This window comes from Centropristis striata, chromosome 6 (assembly GCF_030273125.1).
Source record: "Centropristis striata isolate RG_2023a ecotype Rhode Island chromosome 6, C.striata_1.0, whole genome shotgun sequence".
NCBI lineage: Eukaryota > Metazoa > Chordata > Actinopteri > Perciformes > Serranidae > Centropristis > Centropristis striata.
The window spans coordinates 36551266-36558127 of NC_081522.1; positions in this window are offsets into that span (position 1 = coordinate 36551266).

Consider the following 6862-nt stretch of genomic DNA (forward strand, 5'->3'; position numbering starts at 1 on the left):
AGCAGACAGAAAGCAGGGAAAACATTAGGGAACAGATGGAACGAGCCTGGAGCTTGACCTCATAATAAACAAGGTTTATTGGGTTGCTTATTCATTCATGCAACCTTTATTTACATTGAAGACACTAAGGAACAACAGGCCCTGCATACAAGTGACATGAATTTACATTTTAAGAAATGCATATATGCAAAATCAGAAGGAATACAATATACAGGGTTGGTACACTTTAGCAGTGGTCAAATTCAAGCATTTTTCAATTACTTTCAAGGTAAATTTCCAAGCTTTTCCGGTATCTTACACCTGTTGTAATTTGCATGTTTTAGATGAGTACTTGCATACTAAAAAAGGGGGAGATTTCACTGAACCATACCAACAGTGATGGTGTTACACTTTTAGGAGGAACGGTCTTCATTTCAGATAGGCTACTCATTATTTTTACATTGAACATGTGATTATCTATAGTCTATAGATGGATATAGTCAGATTGCAAGAGAAATACAGGAAGAATGTCAAGCATTTACAAGCACTTTATCCAAAATCAAAGCACTTTTTAAACCTTGAAAATACATTTAAATTCAAGCATTTTCAAGTATTTCAAGCACCTGTACGAACCCTGAATATAATCAGCCATACAGATTTAAAACACAATCTTTGTGTATTAAATGTGTAAGAAATTGAATTATTAACTAGGTGTAACCCTGGCCTTGACCACTGTATTTAATATCTTAGTTCTGTAACTGCAGTAAAACCGAGGTAAAACATAACAGTCAGTTATCAGAAAACCAGTGACTTGTGCTGCCAGTGGGAATGGTTCGGCCGGGGCTGATGGCTTCATGAATAAACATCACATGATGCATTTTCAAGTGACTGTCACAATCAGTTGTTGAAGAGCCAGAGGTGCTGCTGCAAGAATGATAATGAACACACTTACAGAGCAACAAAAGTGCAGCACGTCTAAGCTGATGGCGTGTTCATTAATGCACGAGTCACTTGGCTGAGTGGAACCGTGTCAAAAGGTACATGTAGCTGGAGTTTGGACAACCTCACATCTACATCCACATCCACAGGTATAACCAAGTCTGCAGTCTCCATGTTGCACAGCTTCACGTTACACTGCAACTTATAGTTCTGCAATTTCCTTTTGGTGATTTCCATAATTGGATTTGCATTAATTTAGTTATCCGTTATGCAACCTGCACATGTTCTTCTACTTCCACTATTTAGCTGTTAAGTTAGCAAATCTCCTTTACATTACATTTATTTATACACATTTCTGCAGTAGTGTATACCTTTGTAACTGGTTTGTGTTTGATTCCTTTGAAGAACAAATTATTGATTAAGCTGAGTATAAGAGTTATTGATTAATGCAGGGATGGGCAACTTAAATGCTGGAGGCGGCCACAATTTTTCATGTTCACTACCACAGGGCCACATATAGGACCGTGCACTTAACCAGATAGGATGAAACTGCAATTTTAAATATGTTTACAGTGCAGTAACTTAACATATTTCATGTTCAAATGCATGTAGAACAGTATAAATAGGAATACAAAAGGTTTGAAGCAAATAAAAAAATAAACACTTACTGTGATTTATTTTGTTTTCAGTGCAAGAACAGCAGACCAACATTAATTGCAAGAAGTAATTTTGTGATTTTTACACTGCACTTTTAAGATTTCATGCTCAAATACATGTAGTTGTACTGAGGGCCACTTCAAGTGAGGGTGCGGGCCATATGCGGCCCCCGGGCCTCCAGTTGCCCATCCCCGGATTAATGCTAACAAATTATTGTCAATTTCAATCCACTTTATGTTGCTGAATGTTTCACTTCAAAGCATGCACTGTAAATAATAAGACAAAATAATCAATATTGAAAATAAAAAAAATCAACCTTAGACTTCGGTCATGACCTTTGTGAACTGACTGGATGATGCATAACATCCATTTAACCACCAAAACAGGGTCTCAGGTGCAGAGGAAAAGTGAAAGAGGTCGTTTTCACATGACTGCTCTGCTGCTGCAGTTTGATCTTAAACATCATGGTCTATTTATATTTAAAAATACCATGACAGTTTGTTGAACTGTGAGTCAATGAAGCGGATCAGCTGGTGACGGGGACTGATTATTTGTATATGCTGGCTTATGTTTTAAAATTGCCAAATAAAGTGTGTAACTAAAGGTTTATGGAACCCACTGACAAGGTGCTCCATAAAACAGCAACTCAAACTGATTAATACATTTAGCATACAGTATCAAAGAGCATTTAAAGCCTCTAACTAGACATTATAAACCCTAATCCAGGGTGTGAGACATCCTGTTGACAGTAACTGTCCTGGGTGCCACCACCAATATTCAACCAACAGGACAGAAATCCTCCCAAGGCTTATTATGTCTACCCAGCTCCCTTTTCAAAGGGTTTTACAAAGTGTTTGACAGCCATTTTGAGCCTCCCCACATCCTGCTTTGTTCTAAAGGCCGGAAGTTCCTGCCCAAAAGGCTAGCAGAGTGCTAACCGTGGAAAAAAAGAGAAAAGAACAGGAAAGAATTCCCTTGTTATTTTCATCAAGGTCTGTTCAAGTTTATTACCTGAAACGAGAAGCACCCCCTTCTGCAATCACACTCTCCACTTTGGCGGCTTGACAATGAAGAATACTCAAAAGAATAAGAATAATAGGAAGGGATGGGGAAAACGGTGCTGAGGAGGAGAGAAAGGGAGAGCAATTAGTCACTGCGAGGGGGGGTTGGGAAAAACAAAGCATATTCATGAGCTACTGTGTTATTCAATCAGGGTCGATGAGTTATCCAACATTATCTAAGCATGTCACTTAGTCAACTTAGCTGGAATAAACAGTTCAGTAGCTGTATCTTTGTCAGATAGATAGATAGATAGATAGATAGATAGATAGATAGATAGATATACATTATTTATCCCAAGCTGGGAAATTACAGTGCAGCAGCAGCATTACACACAGAGACAATAACAACACAATTAAATAAAAAGAACAAAAAAAAAACACAAATAAGGTGCAATGAACAGTGTGCATAAAAAACACAAAGTGCATAGCGACAGTATGTAATGAACCAGACTATTATTTGTTATTGTGCAGTGTGATGGCATGTAGCAGGAAATATGTGTTATATCCGTTAAAGGCCTTGACAGTTATGGCAAATCTAATAATCAAAGCGACCCACGTAGTTAAGAAAATGATATAAAAACACGACGTTACATGCTGCAAATTAGCATCATTAGTTGCGCATTTGTGCTTTGCACGATGACAACAAATGCCAAATTGCGTGCACGTATTGCACGTGGTTCTATAACAAAGCAATGTGACGCTAACATTATCTAATTAGCCAGCTAGGTTGCTAAATCCATAAATGAGCTACGACACAACAGTAGCCTGATGTTTACCACCATTGTTGTAAACAGTGTGCAACGACTTGAGTCGGTTGTGTAACCGTATGTTATGTAAGAAAATCATAGAAGAAGATTTAATTTTAAGCACCAAGTTGCTCGTACTACTTTAAAACAAATGTGTGTTTCTGTTGTTGGTGTAAAAATATGGAATTCCCAATTACAGGATTTAAAAGGTTGTACAGACATTAATAGATTTAAAAAAAATGTAGAAATGCAGAAAAAAATTGTCAATATGTACTAGAATCTTAAACTGATTGTTTATGATCAGTTGTTTTTTTTTTTGGTCTTTTGTTTTTGATATGATTACATGTGCTTTTGTTTTGTTTTTGTCTTGTTTGTTTTTGTTGTTTTAAGTGTTTTGTTATAATCAAAGTTTTGTTGGTGTAGGCTACTGAAAATCCATTGTATGTGACGTCAGACCATCTTTTTTTTTTTTTTACTTTTATTGTTCAAGTAGGAGGCAGACAAACAGAAGAAATGTTCTCTTCTTGCTGCTCCTTTCTATCTAATCATGGAGGTGTAGAGTGTGTCTCTGGACACATTTTGTTGTCATGAAAGGAACAAAATAAATAAATAAAAAATAAAATATGTCAGGAGAAATGCTTGCAGGAACATTGGGACAGTGTTGCTGTTTCTAAATCGAGATGTCGGTTTGCTATTTGCATCGAAAACACGTTCCCGTCACACTGTAATGCGGTGAATTGGGGCAGGGCAGCGTGCTTTAGCCGCTAATGTTTCCCAGGATCTCCGTCCCATCATGGCTGAGATTTAAACATGATTTGGGCCAGGATCAACCCAAAACAAGCCCTCAAATCCTCCATGTTTAGTTAATGGAACACGCGTCATGTTGCATTCTATTTAAAACATGCTACGTTTGTTTTCCAGTAAATACACGTTAGAGTAGCTAGGCGACGACGCCATTTTCTACTTGAATGTAAATCAGCTGAGCCATCGGGAAGCTAAAGCTATCAGCCGGCTCCTAAGCTAACGATAATATCCTGCTGTTAGCTGAAGCTAGTGTTAGCTAACTGGCTAGCTAGCAGAAGCCATTTTGGATGAGCCGGTGCGGTTTTGTCGGAGAGAGAGAAAAAAAATGATCTTCCTTACCTTTAGCAAAGCAACTTCAGTTTTGTAGTGTTGTGTGACTACCAAGGAAGAAATGGGACAGTTGTAAAAGAAAAAAACGGGTAATGCGACGGGTATCAGGAGAGCTAAAAGCAGAAAGATGACCGCACAAACACACACATCAATCCGCTACTTTGCAGCCTGGCTTGGTTGCATTAGCTAGCTGGTTGGTAAGGCTTTGCTGCCTTATGGGGGCAGAAGAGACACCGATTTTCATTGGTCGCGTATTTTGTTGCCGTGTCAATTCGACCAATCACGAGCAAGATGTGTTTTTAAGGCGTTTCCAGGAACACATATCAACCAATGAGAAGCAAGTTCGAACCAAAGAGACCGCCCCTTTTGTGTGATTGACACTCAATTTAACATCTGCAGTGCAGGAAAGACAATGTTTATTTGCTTAAAATTAAGAGGGATAAAGGCATTAAATTGCCACTAAGTACAAGCTTACTTACGATTTTTTTTCAAAATTATTAAAATAATAGACAAATTCTTCTAAATTAGTGGATCAAAATGAAAAAATATCATTGATTACATAGGAGCTAAAGCATGGTAAGAGTTGCAAATAAGTGCTACAAATGAGCATTATGCTCCTTTACTTGGCCTTTGACACTTGTTTGCATCATATCATCTAATTGTCTCATTTTTTATTATCAGAATCAGAAAGATCTGTTCTGTCATTATACTCAGGTAAAATTAAATTGGCTTCTATCCATGCAAATATAGAAAACACAATGTAGAAAAACAGAAAAATGTATATAAATATAAGACATAAGTACACAGAGGAAAAGGCAAACAACAGTAGTAGCAGCTCAAAAAATAGATTCAAAATTATGTACATATATTTTCAGGTTATTTACGGGGAGGTAGTTGTTGAAACTTAAACTTGTTGAATAAATAGCTTTTATTTAGTTTTGTGCAAAAAAACAAAAACGATTTATGGGTTACAGTTAACCCTTGTGATAAGACTTTAGCTGTGAAGGACCAAATGGTTCTGTAGGGATTTAAGTCCTATTTTTCCTCACATTATAGACAAGCAATTATATAGCACAGAGGCATTTCAATTCCCCTTATTGTCCCAAAAAGAGAATTTTTCACCATGATACATAGAAAAAAATGGCCAAACCACATAATATATAGGATTGTCACTATTATTACTATATGGACTTATCGTTCAATATATAAAAATGGACACAATAGTTTTTTTCTGGACTTAATACATTGTCATTTACATGCGTGACTTTTTGTGCTTGTACTTTTTTTCCCAAGCAGCAGTTCCAGTTGTTTATATGTTATTTTAATAATAAAATAATGTAATAAATAAGGTTTTCTCAGTGCAACTTTTTGTTAATAGAGCTGGAAGTCTGTTTTATTTGTTTTGGTTGTAGTTTATTTATTCATGTTTTATTTATCTAGGATATTTCAATATTTCTTTTCCACATTTCAATTCCAATGTTTAATATTCTCGAGATTTAAAAATTAATTGCTGTGGAAAAGAATATACTTATTATGCTCTAATGTTGTTATAACACTAAAACAACATCGATGCAACGATACTTTTGTTTATCGTGATAGTTTATGGGAAAATGTATTGTCCTAAAAAATGTGTTATTGTGACAGGGCTAATAACATATTCAGAAGTAATTATTACCATAAATTCATAGAAATGTAGCACTATTAAACCCAATCTTTTGTTAGAGAAAGAGGAAGCCTTTAAAATGAAATTATCTGAGTCCAACAGTAAATCCTCTTACCAGTTTCTCTGTGCAGATCGTTTTGATGGGGAAGGATGAGCAGGAGACGTCCAAGTTCTCAGTTTAACACTATTTTATTACAATATGTCAATAAATGTGCAGTTACAGACTCTCTGGGTTCAAACTACTTTTTCCTGGTACACAGAAGGCTGGTTCAGTTCATGAAGTCTGGACCAGTCTAACTTCCCTTTAACTCTTTTTTTATATTCTGACAGATTTCGATAAAAAATGTAGGTAGATTTCTTCCAGGAAGTGCCACCCTCTTGATCTGTTGATTGGTCAGTTTAATCAATATAGTGACACGTCCTGTCACCAGGCAGTAATCTTCTCTGCCCAGTACAACATGTCCATGTCCTGACCTGTTAACAAAACTTAAAAAAAAAACCCTCCTGCCTTGTTATGACTTCCAGAGATATAATTGGAGACACAGATTTTGCAATGTCCACATGAAATCTAAAATCTAAAATATGAAACATCAAATATATATTTTTTGTGATTATAGTATCTTAATCAGTTTAAGCAGATGGAATATATGTATTTAGAGTAATGACAGTTTCTAAGCCAATAT